The sequence below is a fragment of the Crassostrea angulata genome, chromosome 5 (genome assembly GCF_025612915.1).
Source record: "Crassostrea angulata isolate pt1a10 chromosome 5, ASM2561291v2, whole genome shotgun sequence".
NCBI lineage: Eukaryota > Metazoa > Mollusca > Bivalvia > Ostreida > Ostreidae > Magallana > Magallana angulata.
In genome coordinates this window covers 30,820,261-30,839,920 of record NC_069115.1, presented here as the reverse complement: position 1 = coordinate 30,839,920, position 19,660 = coordinate 30,820,261, and the positions used below count along the sequence as shown (strand labels likewise).

Below are 19,660 nucleotides of genomic sequence, written 5' to 3'. Positions count from 1 at the left end.
CAGACGAAGAGAATGTTTACTAGATCTCGTTACGAGTAACGAGTAGGTCTTCCGTCCGATTTTGTTTTATACGATACGATGTTATATCGATATTCTCTGCCAAATCTGAGATTCTGGTGAAACAAGGTTTTTTGTCTCGAGACCGGAAACGGACGAACGGAACTGAATAATGAAAATAAAAGCTAGGTTTTTTTTATACATCTGCTTAGTGTACATCACTGTTTATTATCCTAGATGAAACACCAAAGACAATCGGTTAAACTAGTTAAAAACATGAATTATATGAACTCTTCTCGTGAGTACCGGAAGTGACGGTTGACTAAAGAAACCCGTTAAACACATTTTCAATCAATTGTCTATCATTAATAAAAGTTTGTGTCTCAATCACTCACAGTGACTAAAATCTCGAGGATATCAAATTTGTAAAAAGGATATGTACCTAAGATATTTGATATAACTCACCGGAAGTAGAATATGTTTGCTTATTTAACATACACAAGATCGTGTAATGATATACCGGTATTGATTCAATATAAAAAAAAAATAAGGAAAAAAAATATTTTTAAGTGCTTCCGGTGACGACCAGAAGTGACGACGATTCAAACAAAATCATGTAAACATTGATACATACTTAGAGCTATCATCCCGCAAAGTTTGGTTGTTCAAGTCATCACCGTTTTTGAGATCTCGTGGAGTCATTGGTTTTTTTTTTGGTCTCTTGACAGGAAACAGACATACGGAAATGCTCAGTGAAAATAAAAAGTTAGTATTTCTGGAACATTAGACACTTGTACTTTATTGTTTATCAATTGTAATAAAATTGTCGAAGAAAAACAGTTAAACATTCCTACAGCTTGCTTTGTTTGAGCCCTTCCTGTGAGGACCGGAAGTGACGGTTGACAAAATGAAACGATTAAACGTATTTTCTATCGAATGTCTATTATATATATAAGTTCCGTGTATTGATCACTTGACATTCTGATATTTCGTGGGTAAAACATTTATTTAAAAAACGCTTTTTGAGATGTTGAAGTATTTAATTTTTATGATTTTTTTCTGTTGGTTTTATCTCGCCTTTTTGTTAAAATATTCGAATGGCACATATCACAAAATATTGAAAATTGCTTAAAAATGATAAAAGACACTACATCTCAAAATTTTAATTATTGACCTCATATACGTTTTATGCCAGCAGAGAAAGGTCAATATACTTAGTTTTATACTATATATCTTTTAGCATTAGCATCATTCATTTTTTTGGTGATATTTAATAAGAAATGGTTAGGGATTTAAAAACTGATAGAGGAAATTCGGACTTGATTATCTATAAAAATTGTAAATGAAAACTTAATGCTCTGTATCTATTTCATGCCTCTGCCATTCATGAACTATATTTCATTTGTTTAAGAGTTTAGCAATTTGTATCATTTTCAAAATTAAGAAAATCTCAATCATGGTGTAATTTTTTACGGGATTAATCTTTAATTTCCAAAAAATATCCAATGGCCATTAACTAACAAAGAAGGTCATTGACCTACTTTTTTGAAAGTGAAGAATAACACTACCATGTGAGTTCACACACAATAGTTAGTTTTTCATTATCATTAGTGGAATTCTTTTCATTCTGAGTAAACGTCACCTTTAATAATTTTGATGAAGGATATTGTCTTTATGTGTAACATATTTTGTGTGTGTGTTTTGAGTTAAGAAAAAACATTTTTTCTGTGCATTGTGTCACGAAAAACATTTTGTATTACTATATTCATATCTTTCTATTTATTGCTTACTTTTTAATTCATGTAGTTTATGAGGATGACGTAGAAAAGACACAGTGAGAAGATGAATTGAAAACATTGATCAATTCTCGTAAGATATTAGAAATATTGATATTTATACTTAGAGATAAACAAGACCGAAAGATGTGAATGAGCTAAGAATTAATCTATTGTTCTATTTTGCAAAAAAGGCACAAAAGTATATAAGCATGCACATTATGAAGTCGCTTATACATACAATAGTGTTGGCAAGACTTTACTATGGAGTAGTAAAACAATAGAACGTGTAAGTGTAACAAAGGTATCATACTATTTATTTTATCATAATTTCAGATGAATCAGATGAGATACGTCAATTAGATGAAATGCAGGGGCAGCAAACAAGAAGTAACATCAATGCATTAAAAAAAAATGGTGAAAATTTTATGTATCGCTTATTTTAAGAGAGAGAGAGAGAGAGAGAGAGAGAGAGAGAGAGAGAGAAACGAGATAAAGATACATTGTCAGAAAGTTTCTCCTGTCTTGTTTTTGATCAAGTTATATTCGACGTTTTAATTATTCAACACCTTGAACACAAATTATTTCTCAGTTTAATATATAAAAATATGTCAGATATGTAAAAAATATCTATCAAAATAATTATAAAATGAAAAAAAAGCTATTGACGCATTATAAATTATTGATTATTGACCAATTGTTTACAACGTAAAACTTTCAAAATGTAAAGAAACTATATCAAGGCGAAAGTGTCAGTATTTGTTGCTTGCAAAATTGCATGTCACTTACTGTCAAAATAAGTAAAATTATCAATGCATTTTAGTTGTATGATAAATAGGTGTAGTACCTTAAAAAAAAGAAAAAGAGAAACAAGTTAAACAAAATCGGATCAGGGATGATTATACCCGCATTTTCTAAAGAAAGCTCGGGTATATTGTTGTTACCCTGTTCCGTCCGTCCGTCTGTCACGTTTTACTTTCTCAAACTGCTCTTACATCTTATAAACCAGCAAACTGAACTCTTGGAGTTTGATTTGGGGTATCATGTTGTTTTGTAAAAAGGGTTCAAAAATTCTCTGATAGTCCTGGGGGTCAAATAATTGGTAAAAAATTATGTTTTTTCACAAAAAAACATTCTTCCTCAAACTCCTCCTACATTTTCAACAGTAGACAAACATCTCTTGGAATATGTTTTAGGGTATCCTAAAGATGCGCAATAAGTTTTCGGAATTTTCGATTTTGTCCTGGGGGTCATTTAATGGCTGAAAAATGACGTGTTTTTTGGGGGTTTTTTTACCAAAAAAAAAAATAGTTTCAAAAACGTCATTTTTTTATCAGTAGCCAAATAATCTTCTAGAATATGATTGGGGGTGTTATATTGAAGTGTGATCAGGTTCCAAATTTTTTTTTATTAAGGGGATCAGTGGGCAACAATAAATGACGTTTTTTTTTGCAAAAAAGTATGCTTCCCAGAACCCCTCTTACAACTTTTGGAGTAGCTACGTCATCTCTTGCGATATAATTGGGGCTGTCCTAAAGATGTGCAATAAGGTTTTAAAAATTTAAATTTCATCCAGGGAGTCAAAGAGTAGCAGAAAATTGACGTTTATCACTAAAAAAAAACATAGATCCAAGATCTCCTCTTATGATTTAATGGATAGACACATCATATCTTGGGATATGATAGGGACTGTTCAATAGATGTGCATTACGGTTTAAAAAAATAAATTTAACACTGAGGCACATTATCTACATACCTTTTGATGCCCTTTAAGGATCAAGAATATATATGGTTAAGGGGTGGGGATCTCAGCCGTTTTCCTGTTCGAGGGGGTTCACGCCCCCCCCCCCTCCCTAAGGCTTATGACCTACATACTGCTTGATGCATCTTCTTGACACAAGGAACAAGAATGTATATGGTTTAAGGGTCGGGATCTCAACTGTTTTGAAAATATTAAGGGACTTGCTGTTCAAGGGGGTCAGGACCACCCACAGTGCCCATGACCTACATAACATTTGATCCCCCTTGACATCAGAACCATGAATATATATGGTTTAAGGGTCATGATTATAACAGTTTCTATGATATATGGTAATTTCTAATTCCTGGGGGTGGGGATGACCTCAGGGGTTAGATCTAATAAACCCTATATATTGCCAGTAACAGTCAACATATGATTAATGAAACCCTTTATTATTATCTTTGTCCGTTTTCAAGTTACCATTTACAATAGTATACTATTCTTCCTACAAGGTTCAATGTTAGACCCCACACCCTTTTGACCCCCCCCCCCCCCAAGAAAAGTGGTTGTCTAACCCAAAATGAGAAAAACCAAATCAGGATGCACAACTAGATATGCAGGCCTATTGTATCCTAGAGTTTTGTACAATTCTGTTCAGCCAGTTCTGAGAAACAAATTCAGAGCGGGAAATAAGAAAAAGAAGAAGACGAATATTAATAATAATAGATATATTAAGAACCGTACAAAACAACAAGTCTCCAAATTTCATTCGGGAGACTTATTATAATAATAAAGTCGATTAAATAGAAATAAGATCATCAAACATCAATAATCTAAAGATATTTGACAATTTCTGATTCTAATGGGGTCATGATGACCCCTTGATGCATGACTTACATGCCATAATGATCTGATGCGCCCTGACATAAGGAGGAATAACAACTTTGGATTAAAGTGGGGATCTCGATATGGTTTTTATGATATTTGATAATTTCAGGAAGAGTGCTTGGGATCATGACCTACATACCATCTCAAATGCATTGAACAAAAAAGCAATAATATAATATGTATATAATATATGATTCAATTTAAGAACCCAGATATAGATCAATCATCTATGTTTTGTAATACTTCGTATGTATCTATACATGTATTAGTTTTTGTTTTGTTCAATACTATTCATGTTCATGACAGTAGTTTGGCTTAGTCTTATTTTAAATTACATTAAAAAAACTGTCAAATATATGAATTGGAACCCCCATCCCCAAACAAACTCAGATATAAACTGTTCTCCCCCCTTAATTGTAGAATGATCTATTAAAATCAAAATATAATTTGGGTGTCTAAAAAGTTTTATAAACTGGTAAAAAATGTTATTCTTTAAAAAGAATTATATTACACCTTGCATACTTGACAAATGATCTTTTGAGATATGATCAGAGGTCATATTTCTACCTTGGGATCAATAACTAATATTCATTGACAAGTTAAAATTAATAACAATAAATGATTCAAATTATAAATGTTTATACTCCACATCCACCCCGTGGTTCTAAAGATTCAGTCTTTTTAATACATTCTTACATGTGTACAGTAGAAAATTTTATATCATTTCTTAATTGCTTTTTCTCTTCTGATGCACATTAACATTTCGGAAATTGCCTAATTTAACTTTAAAGATTTATAAACAAAATGTGTTCTGCATGTGAATTCACCTATTTGGGGCAATTGTACAGTCTCTGAAACAAAGCAGTGCCATCATTAGGCTAGGAATTACCTACATGGATCAAACACCACATATGAATAAGATACACTACTTTATCATTTCTAGTTCTAGAATGTCAGAGTGTCCTATATACAATTCGATGCGCAATTACACAAAGAGAATAAATTATATATATGGTTTAGGGATGAGGATCTCAGAAGTTAACATAATATACAGTGTATCATCATTTCCTATTTCGTGAAGGGGGTGGGGGGGGGGGGTTAAAGACAACACCTGGGGGATCATTAATGTACTTTACACCATTTGATGCATCATAATGACATTAGAAGATATTTTGTATTTTCCTGCTTCGTGTGGTCAGAACAGTCCCATAAGGTCATGACCTATATTGTATTTGATGCATTATGATACATTACGAAAGAAATACTCCTTCCTTCCTATTATAACTCATATAAAAATGATAAGTGTCTACAGTTACTTACATGTAATACACAAATTCAATACGAAATTGTTTATACAGGGTCAATATGGGGTCAACTCAATAGTGTAAGTCTAACAAATGAAAAAAATAACTTTTGCAATAAAAATGACAGAAACTTTACAAATGTGATAGGCTAGGTAAGGATGATAAGCTTATTTGAATATTAAAAGATGATAATACAGAATGCTGTCAAAGGGAGATCACATTTAGAAAGTGAAAGTAAATGTTATGTGTATTGGCATCTCATTATATTATGCTAATGCTACTACATGTATTATGCTTACCTATATTGGTCAACATCATAATGATAATCCAATTAAAGCACAATAATTAATTCCTTTAGCTGATCTTAACTAATCCTTTTCTGCATATGGAAAATACATACATGTGTGTATACACGTGGAACCATCTAATCGAAGAGCTGGGTAAAAGTAGTACCCGCTAATGAGACCTGCAGCCCTGTGTTGTGTACGTAACTTCAGACAAAGATCAGTTATTTGTAACATGCATGTACTTTTATGACCTATTCTTCAAAACCCCTTGCACTATTTTAGGTAAATAACAGCTTTAAGGTGGTGCAGGACATCTGCATATTGTGATGTATACTTCCTATTGAGATAAACAATAAAGTATAGATATTAATTAAATATTTACCCCCCAAATAATGTTATCTAAAATTGATTAGATGGGTTAGATTGGTTACATGTCTGAAAAAGCATTGGGGTCCAAGGTGTATTTTTAGGTAATTTTACTATTCATATAAATGAATTTTCATGGGGTCTCGACCTCTTACTCCCACCCCTTCTCTAAATCTGTGCACACGATGATGTACATGTAGACACACAGAAGCAAATCTAAAACCGGAAACCGCAACGGGGAGGGGGCATAATTTAATTTTTGATTTTGTTTGTAATAACATTATAGACCCTTATACTTTCTATGACATGAAATGTTAAGATTATTGATTAACTGAAAATTCACTGCAAACAGTTCAACCCCAAATTGCACATAAAGTGCTGCTCATGTGTATTATCGTATGGGAAGGGATCTCATCTTCAGTTATGAAAATTATAATTTTTAAATGTATTACCGGAGCCTGCATGTGACCTTCATTTTTAATTTAACTGGTGTTATTTAGGGGCAAACACTTGGTGCGGGTGTTACTGTTTAATGACAACATCTAGTTTACATTGTATTTGTATCATTCGAGTTATATGCAAAAACCTTCGAACTGCGAATTATTAATTTGTTTGTGTAATGCAAAGATTCACAATTCTTGTCTTTTTACGTCATTTAACGTCAAATATGTCTCTGTTCATGGATGATGTAATTGTTCTTATTCACAGATCACACAACGGATCTAACAGATACAGGAAAACTGCATCAACCTGTTTGAAACAATTTGTGAGATTTTAAAATACTTATTTTATATACGAAGTATAATGAATCGTGTCGAATAAAGTTACTTATTTTGTGATTGATATTGACTTATTACTAAAAACGAAAATAATCCTACATTATGTTATACAATAAATAAAGTACGTGAAGAGGACATGATCTGTGCTGTCCTTTTTCACTTGAGAAGAAGAGCTCTGTATCAAAATCTAAAGAACAAAAATAAAATTTTAAAACTAAAATTTCTGGAACATAATAAAAATGCATTGCAAAAATAATCATAACAAAATTCTATGGTAGCAAGACTTGATTGGTAATTTGTTTAATTGTTCAATATCATTTCAATATTACAGTATTTATATGAGTGATATTAGTGTATTTCGCTTTAATTACTACATCACCGGTCAGCTCAAAATCAAATATATAATGTTATATCTGATTTAAGGTGAGACGAGATCTATTTTCCATTTTTTCTTATCTAAACAATTTGAAGATTTTCACTAAGTAATTCCATAATCATATTTTTATGATATATGATACCTTTTTTAGATATAAAGAGTTCAATTAAAAATATTTACAATGATTTTTTTAAGCAATCAAATGCATTTTGCATGCTATTTTAAGGAAAGTTCTAAATATTCTAACCCCAAAAATGGCCATGGAAATGTATCCTGATTTTTTGGTAATTAACAGTTTTAAATGTTAATAATGAGGAATAATATATCAAGGAAACGTCTTGTGTGTCCTTAACATGATCTTTTGGTTTTTTTCGATAGGGAGGATGTTAGCATATTCATTTTGACGTCGATGTTATTAAAAAAAACGTTGACAATAAGCTCAAAAATTGCAAAATTGTTGTTCTTCAGTTGAAGATTCTTAAAGATTTTTCCTGTAAACTTTGAACCCCCTGTAGGGACCCAAGTATTAGTCAAGTGGTCACAGTTTTAAAAATTTACACTTTACACTATTTGAGGATGCTTGCATGATAATAAAATCACAGATTTAAGCCTTGTAGTTCTTAAAAAAGGATTTGTGAACAGTTTCCCTAATAATCTTAACCCCTTTTGGAACCCTAGCATTGGTCTGGAGATAACAATTTTAGCAATGTAGAAGTCACAACATACACATATACTGTCCTAATTGTAAATATTGGCATTTCTGATGCAGTGCTTTTTCAGGAGAAGATTTTTTTTTAAAGACGCACACCATATTTTCTTTGTTTCCTGATTACCTCCCTTTTATAAAGGGTTTTGCCATTTATTTTGATTACAATTAGGAATTTCCTTACAATAAGGATGCTTTTTACAAAGTTTGATTTAATTTGGTCTATTAGTTTTAGAGAAATCACAAAAATTGGGAAAGTTTCTAGACAGATGGACGGACGACGGACGCTCGAAAGACGGGACAACAGGTGATCAGAAAAGCTTACTTGAACTTTTGGTTCAGGTGAGCTAAAACGGATAAAGACAATCTTATTCTATTTGAAACATATTTTGATTATATCTTAACTAGTACTTTCATTAACTTACATGTATTTGATTTAATGACCTGAATGGACATCGACCAATAAATTGTTTGATTCTTTGTCTGGAATTAGTAAGGAGATACAAAGTGAAGACACTCATGACCGAAAAGAAATGTATCAACGTGTTGATACAATATAATATGCATAATATATAGTTATTTATGTTCCTTAGCTTTTATGTTCTAGCCAAGGAGATTGAGCTTGTTTTTTGCTTAAGCAGGCATAAAACAGAACACATGTGTAAGAACATCGTCTCAAGCCACGGGTTTTGTGTCCATTCTATTTCCACAAACCCGTGGCTGCGTGCTGGGAAATGCCCACGTTGTACATGAATAAAATCATGAATATTTATTACGTGATGTACGCACCGATATCCAATCAAAACGATTCTTGGCGATGTAGGAATTTTTTAATGGCAACGTCCAGTGGGAAACATGTGAGTTGTGTTTGAAACCAATAACTGATTTAAAGTATTATCGATCTTTAGCAACAGAGGCCAGTAAGTTATACAGTGCATTATTAACTGAATTAAGTGTTGCACGAAAGGGATACGCATGTAAATTGTGTGTAAACAAACTTAACAGATTGGTTCTATTGGGTGAGGAAATTCGAACTAAGATTGACGTTTTAAAACAGAAGCGCTGTGAAATATTTGAAGATCTGAAAAGGGAAACAAGTGTTAGACAAAATTTTTCAAGTGCTTAATCATCCTTACAAACACCAGTTAAAAATTTTTCAGAGCGAGAGTATAGAGCCGTTTCAAAGACTCCAACACCTAGACAATTTAAGGCAAGGAGAATATTGCCTCTTGTCAGTGGTTCACCATGTTCTGCTAAAAAAAGCAGAGAAGGGGGTGCTATACCATCAACCATCGACGATGATCCTCCACCAATAAAACCTATAACGGTTGACAGTTCAACTCAAACTAAAATCAGTGAAGAGAAGGATTTTTCTGTGAAGGTAAGATCTTTATAATGTGATTGAAAAACACACCTTTTACGTTAAGCTATAGTATGCACGGATCCAGAAAATCCAGAAAAGTAGTTTTGTGGTAATTTTATAATGTAAATTTACAGAAATCTGATTTTGCAGGGGTAAGGACCCTCTTGACCCCAACTCTAGATCCGCACATTTATAGACTGTTAGACATGCCTTTTATTATGTTTAAGCATTCGCTGGCCCATCTAATGAGATATTTAAGTCATGAAACACAATTTCCTGCAAGAGACTTTTAAAGTAATGTGTTGTTTTGTGTGGTCTTTAAGTGCTTGTCACTTTTATTTGTATTATACATGTATGAATATTTTATTCAGATTACTGTCAAGTATGGGAGCAACTACAGATCCCGTATTATTAACTGTGAGGTTCAAAAATCAATCTGTAAGGCAATATTGAACAACAGGAACCCTGATACATGTATAAAGTCTCTTACAAAAGATGACCAATTCAAGTCAGCTTTGCTTGATTGTTTATGTAAGGAAATCCGAAAAGAGTTGTGCAATCTGTGTAGAAAAGACGAAACTTTATTGAAGTACGATAACAATATCAAGTGGAGAAACATATTAGATGAACTTATTTTGAAAGCACCATCTATAGTCAGAATTTTTCAAAGCATTCTCAGTAAAGACAATAAGTCCTTTAGTAGTACACAGTACACCAACAACCCGTGTACTGCACTTTATGTATTGTTATATGGTAGAAACCACCAACTTTCGAAGATTCAACATGTCATCGGCTTTGTTCTTGATCAGTGTGGGGCCACCAATGAGGTACAAGACAAACTTACATTTTACTTTGTAATTTTTTTTTCTCTGTAAATCTGATAAATTTAAATGTTCACAGTATTACTACATTTGCAGCATTCAAATATGTAAGAAAGAAGGTGAAGCACAAAGTGCTTCTGAGTATATTTGATCACGTACTAACCAAATTCATATCCCTGTGAACTTTTTAACATGGCTATTTATTACTTATATTTACATTTGAGCGATTTAGAACAATTGATTTTTTAAGTACAACTGTGTTTTCATTTGATTACTAATATAACACTTGAGTAACAAGCTTTGTTCATTGTGACGTCATAAATTAAGCCCTTTGACTGATATAAAAGTTTACACATATTTTATTGCTTTTGAAAATTAGTAGGTTTATAAAAGGAAAATAGTAGCGAATGCAAATATTTCAAGTTAACCAGACTTGAAAAAAAATGATGTTTTGATTCTCTATATGAAAATATTTTAGGCTATCTCCATTCTTCATGACATGGGAATTAGCGTTACTCATTCTACCATTCACAAGAAGAAAAAGATTTTGGTGAAACAGCAAGAAGATGGAATAAAAGCGACAGCTCACGCATACACAGAACAACGAAAACGTATTCTCCTAGGGGAAGCTGTTATTGATAGTGACTCACAAAGAAATGAAGACATTTTACCATGTGATCATCAACGTTTTGCTGACTTAGACATATTATCCGCTAAATCTAAGTTGAACATTCTTTCAAATGGATGTGGAGCCACCTATTCAGGGTGTGAAACTACAGCATTGTATAATTCATGCCTGGAGCCATACAGTACTGCAAATACTTCTGTAACATTATTAACTGAGAGTAAGGAGTACTCTTCCAGTCAATAAAGGTTTGTCATTTCAGTGAAAGATGGTAAGAAGTCTGTGTCCAATTCTTGCATTGTACCCTATGGAACTTTTTCTTCAGAAATGTTCACTACAGCATCACGTGAAAAATCAATGGAAAGACTTAAGAATGAAATCAAGAGAGCCAAACTAAATACTGTAAAGGCAATAGAAGTGCTGGGAAATAACTTAGATTTACTTGTGAGTCCAGGAGACATGACGTCAGATCGACAGAGGAAAAGCTGGCACTGGTTCTTGGTTTTATTAACACAGAAAAGAATAACAGCCCCAGACTTACCATCCACTGGAAGAGTTGCAGATATTCTTCATCTGGAAGCTTCAAATTGGTTCCTGTCTAGTGAAGAAATCCTTAGATATCATAGAGATTTGCAAATACATATTGCCAAAATATTGGTGAAACATTTTGCTGCTTTGAAGCATTTCGAGAAAGTGTTACCAAAGTGCATCCCTCATGAATTTATAGAAATTACGAAACAAAAGACTGTTTTCTTTAATGCTTACTTAATTGACGCCAGTGAAAATTCAACTGAAGGCATGATACACATATTGCAAAAAATACACAATCTTGTTGTACCCCATTGTGTTGTAGATTCAAAAGAGATTTGTGAACCTGTAGTCTTCGGAGGTGATGTACTCACTAACGAGCGCGCTTTTGGTGCACAGTTGGCAATGTTCAACAACAAATCTGAATTTGAGAATTTATTGGCTGTAATACATAGACCAGAGGGCCCCCACAGACAGATGCATTTCCTCCTGGTGACATTATTTCTCTTGGAGTTCAGTTACAGTTCATGTTGATTCATCATTGTTTCGGTTTCAAGTTTCAATTGTAAGTTTATAACTATTATTAACAGGGATTCTCATGGAGTCTTTTAAAATATCATTAACATATGAGTAATGTGCAATTTAATTTTTTTCCCTTATCATTTATCATGCGCGGATCCAGAATTTTACTCCTGGTTTTCAAGGGAGAAGGTGTTCCAAGGAATATTTTTGGTAATTTTTTTTTATAATGTAATGTAAAGAAATTTAAATTTTGCGGGGGGGGGGGGGGGGGGGGGTTGCCATCTCACCACTCTAGATCCGTGCATGATTTATGGGATTTTTTTCTAAATCATCAAACTTGATTTTATTATCGAATGATTATGTAAATCATATTTCTGTATTTTAACGACCCTTTTAAAACACATAAATTATGACCATGAGAATCCTTAAGGATAAATAACACTAACAAATATTTAGATATAGTGGTGTCTCAAAATTTAACTTTAAGGTCTAAAGACTGAGACTTGTCATAAACTTCAATCCAAGCCTGCTAAATTAATCTCTAATCTTTACTTTGAAAACAGGGAAGACAATGAAACTGAAATATAGGTCTGTGGGTGGGTGATTTAATGTAATTTAAGCACTCTCTCCCTTCTTACAGCCTCATTAAAGCTAGTTGATATTCTAAAATGTTCATACTGTTTTGTTCATAGTTATAACTAATTAGTTAAAAAAAATATATTTTTTTAAATATTAATACTAACTTCAGTTAAATTCAATAATGTGAGCTTGCATTTTATTTTATTGTGATATTCATTATTGACTGTGTGACTTGCTATATGATTTTCAAAATTACAAATATGTCTAGCTTAACTTAACAAGCAATATTACCCAGTCTAACTAAAGCCAACCCTTACTAATTCACTTTGAAATGAATTAGTAGGATCTGACTTTTGTCAGATTGCAATATTACCTACCGGTACATAATCAAGCCAAAAAGAAATTACATGTATTGAATGTAAATGTTATCATTTTAGGGCATTTATCAACTGTTCTATAAAGAAAAGAGCAGCAGTGATCCTGGTTCCTTGTACCAGCTCAGAAACATGATAAATCGAAGAAAAGTCACAGGACCAGATGCTGTAACCACAGCTTATAGGTGAGAAATTCATTCATACTGCAAATTTTAAAAAAGATTCAGAGGGGAATTGAAGTTTGCCAATCCCCCTCCCTGATTTTTATATATCTGAAAATCAAATTGTGTAAAATATAAACCAGAAAATAAATATATTTGATTCTCCCCACCTTTATAAAAAATTCTGCTTTTTAACTTCATAAGAGAAAAAAAGTATGGCCTGGTGAAAGGTACATATATACACTTTATAGGGTTAAGTAGCCAGTTTTTCAATTTTAGATATACATGTATACGATTAACAAATTATAAGTGTCAGTGTTTCTCAATATATTTTTATCTGTTGCAGATCTCACTACCATTTTGTCCAGGATGTTGTAGAAGGATACATCGTTGCAGCATTTTTGATATTAAGTGGTCTGAAGGACATTGATGACACAAATTGCGTAGGATTTCCCGTTTTTCCATTATGAGTAGTGAAGAGCAGCTGCAGTGGATTTTAACACAAGCAGATGCTGTGATGACCAACTTAGGTATAGATGAAACAAAGGCTGTTGTGAAGCTTAGAGACAACTTTCATCTTTTATATCAAGATATGCAGAACATTCATCAGATGAAAAGTCCTGGTGGATTTACTAGTTTCTGTGGGAAGCATTACAAAACTGAGGGACATTTTAGGCGGCATTTGTGCAAAGTTCATAAATGGTAGTTTCATGTACCTCCTCAAACAGAGAGTTTGGGTGGAGCAGTATCTTGTTTTCTGAGGATGGCATGCTTATTATATGACACCAATGATGCGTACAAGATGGCAGATGGAGAAAGATGTATACGAAATGCAAAATTGGAGTGGTTATATGCATCAGCAGCAAGGCATTACAAATGTCAAATCTGGTTATGGAGAATGATTTCCTACACTCTTGCTTTATGGTCTCCTCGTGAAAGCTTTGTATACAAATGGAACATTAGCACTAATCTAGTTAGTGGAGTTGACAAAAACATTCCTAACGATAACTGCGTGGAACTTCAAGTTAAGACCATAAAAAACCAGCTCGAAAACCATAACACTAACAACGCAGGTTCTTGATGACGTGAAAATGAATCTTCTAAAGGAAAATAACACTATTCGTTCATCCCGAGTTAGGCCAGCTGTGAATAAGCCCACTGACATTATGACTATTGCGAACTGTATATTAAGTATGTGCACTGGACAGTTGACTGATCTGGAATGGTAAAGTTTCACGAAATTCAAAAAACCTCTTGAACCAATTGATGCTTTAAAACTGTAGCAGTGGATTGTTGAAAACAAGATTATTTCTAATAACACTATGTTAAATTAAGTTGATGGAAAGATGTATAAATTTTTTCTACTGTTGTCAGTGTAAGGGGTCATATAGTATAAATACAGTTAAACTTTGATATCTCGCATTGATATATCGAATACAATGGATATGTCAAAGTGATTTGTAAGTCCCAACTACTAATTTTTAAAGTATTTTACTCTTGATATCTCAAAGGTTTTAAACAGTCCCATCTAGTTCGAGATAATGAAGTTTGACTGTAGTATTTCTAATAACACTGTTTTAAAATTGAGTTGGATAAACTTCATGCATGTGCATGTATACACCTTCACATATAATTTTCAAAAAGTCCAATTCATTTATTCTTGGTATTTTGAGCCTCCTTAAATGGTTTAAATAATCAAAACATAATAAAAATGAAAGATATTGGTAGTTATAAATAATGAAGTGAAAACTATTTGTAAATATAATAATTTATAATCTGCTTTATATCATTTACATGAGAATTTACAAAGAGCATTTATTCCATGAGTTCTCATAAACAAAATACAATATTTCAGAGAATTGTCACATCATCATAGTGTAAATGTTTTACATTTGAATGTCTTTTGGCAGATTGAAAGCTGCTTCTGCTCAATTAAATATTTTATACGTTAGTTTACATCACAAATTGCACTAAATCAGATGTACAGCAAATATATATCAAATGCAGAAAAATCAACTTCCTCTAAATACTTGTATATATACACACTTGGTATACATGTAATGCATCTATTAGTATACTATACAATTATTACATCTATGGAGTAGTACTACGAAAATACGTACAAATACTGTACATGTATTTCAACATAATATTATACATAATCACTTTCAGATTCACTTAAAGATTCTGATGTATCTGTACTATAATTGTCACTGGACATGCTGGATTCACTTGAACTTTCAATATCTAATTCAGATTTATAAATATGATACATAGTTCTAAAGGATATGCAATTTTTTTCATTACAGTCACATTGCATATCACAAACATCACAGCACAAATGTTTAACTAAATCAGCACTTGGAATAGAATGGTAAGATTCTAACAGTTTTTCCTGTGATATATTTCAGTGTTTTTTGCATAATCTAACATATCAATATCTAACTTACGTAAATGTCTACTACTGTAAATAAGTAATTTATAAGACTGAGTGCCATCCCTACCAGCACGTCCAAACTGTTGTATGAAGCCATCTAAATCTTTGGGTGGTCCATAATGAATAACATTATTAACACTTTTGTAGTTCACCCCCATTCCTGCAGCACTGGTTGCAATAAGTACCCTAATATGTCCATCTTTATTTTCCATATCCTCTCTTTTTGCATCTTTCACCTGATCAGTTGTACAAGAATTGAACATTTTAATATAATTAATACATTCATTTTAGCTTACTTTAAAAGCAAAATACACATCTGCACATAATTTTATGCTCGGACAAAAGATAATATGTAGTGGGCATTCACCAGCCTGATCCATTACCATGTCAATCAGCCAAGAAAAGGTCACACTGATTTTTTCATTCACTTTTATCTTTTCAACAAAAAGTTAAATGTTTTCTCTGTCGGGACTCTCCACAATTTCAGGAAGTTCACGAGTGCAAGTTTCTTTCTCAGCTTTCTCCTGCTTGCTCTGCTGGCTGTTGCTGTGATGACAAGTGCTGGACATGCTTTCAGGGACCTGATTTCACCAAGTCTGCCAAATCATTCCCGAAATGGCTCACTTTTTCCAAAACCTTCACCCCTGTAATAAGTCTAAAGATTATAAGGCAATTCAAGGATTTATGAGGGCTTCAATATAAAGAAATGAATTTATTAAATTACTATAAAATTATTTAAATTTCCCCTCTTCAATTTTCTAGATAAGAGGAATTGAGTCTATTGTAAATTGTTTATGTTTATACTTTTCAAAAAATAAAATTGATAATAAAATCAATTTCATTCTAGGTGTAATAATTATTACACGTACCAATTGATAACCATGTGTGCTTCGTCTACCACAAATAGTTTGAAACTTGAAGATTCAATGAGCATGCTCCTCCACATGTCATCTGATAGTACAGCCTTCGGGGATGTGTACACATATGTTGTTTTGCCTGCTTTTATGGATTCCTTATCACATTCCTTGTGAATGTAATCTGCATGCAACCCCAGTGATCTCAGATAGGAAACTTTTAAGAAAAAATAGTGTAGCTGGTGAAAATTTTCCAATCAATATTCACAATTTTTACTCCTTATTAAACTGGGATTGATTGCAAAAATATTGATATACTGGATTGTTTGATGTTTTATAGATGTAATACAAGGGTGGATCCAGCAATTTTGGCATAAAGGGGGGGGGGGGGGTCTAGGGTGATGCACTTCCAGTAAATATCCACACTAAGCATGAAATGAATCACTAGACTGCCAGTTCAACATACAATATTTTTCAGCAAAATAGTAACTTTTATTCATTTTTTATAAATAAACTTTAATTTATTTTCAATCATAGATCCTCGCTAAGTCTGATTAATTTCTATAAATTGCAGTAAATCAAAAATGCATGTGATGAATGTCAACACTTTCTTCCTATGATTGAAACCCTTTCGCATGTACTTATATATATTAAGAGCATACCGTAAGAATATTCTACAATAATTTAATTAGATTAGAATTAAAGAATAAAAACAAACCTGTTCTTTCATGATGGACAACAGCGGACTGATTATCAAGACCTGACAAGGATTATTTGGTTTGGCTAAGAAAGAAAAAGCTTGGTAAGTCATAGACTTTCCTACACCGGTTCGTATGGAAAGGAAAACATCCTTTCCTTCCAACAAATATATCAGGGTCTGCGACTGAATATGTGTAAATTTATCGATTCCAAACACACGTTGGACTTCTCGAAGTTCGGGTTTCACCATATTGTGAATTGCTCCAACTGGGATTTGCAACGCTGAATCTCATTGGACAGATTTTTCTGACTCTTTCCGTCAGAAAGACGCTTCATTGGTTAAAAGAATTTATGAATATTCATGTACAACGTGGGCATTTACCAGCACACAGCCACTGGTTTGTGGAAATAGAATGGACACAAAACCCGTGGCTTGAGACGATGGTGTAAGAATGAAAATTGTCATTTATTTAGTAAAGGACGAAAAGATATATACAAAATAGGGGGCATTCAAAAACATGTTACATAGTAATAAAACATGTTGTGCTGAATGCAACAATGACCCCCTATCATACGCACATATGGAAAATAAATATCTACACAAAACACAATAGGGGGCCGAAGGACTAGAAATATTATTTAACACATGTACAAAAAATACATGACAGACCCCCTACTGTAGACACATAAGTAAAAACAAGCCTCCAAAATACTGGCTGCCCACAAAAAGGTGGGTAGAAACCAACAAACTAGAATTACAAATATAAATAACTATCTAAGGAGGTAGAAAGGGTGGATGGTGGGTACAAATTTCACTGCACAGCAATTGCGTGGCTTCTTGTTCAAAATAAACAAATCAATAAGAGACACGTAACAAATTGAACACATCTGATTTGACTAGAAGTACAAATTAAGGGTTAGGGTAAACATAGACCTCAGGAGATTACATAAACAAAGTATGGAACAGTGTAAAGTGAAATAAACAAACAAATAAACACAGCACGTCACATAAAAGTTATTATTTACAATAATCACTAATTAATAGGAGGTATTGTGACATCCACGGGCATTTGCATGGTGCTGTAAATACAGTGTAAACAAAAAGACAAACCTGATATATTTAAGTTTACATGTATCTGTGTATGTATGTATGTGTATCTGTACACTCATATCTTTTTTTATTAATGCATTTATTGTTAACAATAGTTACTGAGTCGAGTATTTATACCTATAATATGTTGAGAATATCCTGTGTCACGGAGTATTTAAAGCCAAGGTTGTAAGCCATATTGTGCATATATACTACAGATACATGTATGAAAGTTTTACCTTGTTTGTTTAATGAATTGGCAGGTATTGTTTGGAGACTTTTGTGTATGTACATCATATGTATTACTCTAATAAATTGTGTTTTATCTATTAAATAAAAAGATATTTTCTTTTGTGCTTCATACGGCTTCATTCGAGTTAGCGTGTTATGTATTCTATTTTTCTGTGATGCTAGCTTTATTCATAGCGCCAATGGGAGCATCTTATACTTAGCCACACTCAGTCTACTTAGAAATGTGAGGTCAACCAATGCCAGTCCATGTAGTTCTGATCGTTTAAATGAAAATTTAGGCAAATTGGCAATTAACAAATTTTTTGGTTTTTTTATCCAACAGCTAGGCTGTGCTTTGGAGTACGTAGATTTTCTGTCTAGTCCTGCATGTATGATTTACATTGTTTATCAATTTCTGTAGAAAACTTGAAGAATCATATACTTACTGGATTTAAATAATGAAATGAGTCTTGTTTGTACATCAATATAGTCATGTACATTAAATATTACCGATAAGTATTTATATATGTTTTGTTTTCAATAAATATGTGAACATATTCAGTCTTCAGTTGGACCTACTTTCAATGTCATGATTTTCACTAAACTATCAACATTCAGTTTAAAATGACTGAAATTCACAAACGATGACTGCAATATGATATGAGTGATAATTTGGCTACAGGGAGCCATTTTAAAGGTTAAATTGAAATATCATTTTAATTTAAATGCATCTAAAATCTTCTTCCGGACAGACCTTTAATTTACCTCAGCATGTCAAACAAATGCTTTATTCTGATATTTTCTTTCTGTGTCACGCAAAATTGTTTAAATATACTATGTTATAGTCGTTTCGACATAAACAGATCATGGAAAATGACTCCAAACAAAGTTAGCTATAAAAACGCCAGAAAAGGAAGTAATGTGTGTACTTATCTGAGCAAAAGTATAAAATTTTATCATAATTTCTTTTGCATAAAACTCTGCAGTAAAAACAATTCCAATTTTACTGACTGATACAAGTAGCGATGCGCTTGGACATCATATTAATGTGTTCAATTTTGAAACATTCTACATATAGAAAGAGAGGCGGATCAACCAATCTTCCACCACAGAAGAAAGAACAAAATTAAATGTAGGCGTGAATTTACACGTAGTCA

General features: G+C 32.7%; 2 pseudogenes; one reads left to right on the top strand and one right to left on the bottom strand.

The window, feature by feature from the left end:
- The first annotated feature begins 13,784 nt into the window (after positions 1-13,784).
- On the top strand, positions 13,785-14,421 carry LOC128185305 (uncharacterized; annotated as a pseudogene).
- Positions 14,422-16,078: 1,657 nt separating this feature from the next.
- LOC128186354 (ATP-dependent DNA helicase Q1-like) lies at positions 16,079-17,613 on the bottom strand (annotated as a pseudogene).
- Between the last annotated feature and the right edge of the window lie 2,047 nt (positions 17,614-19,660).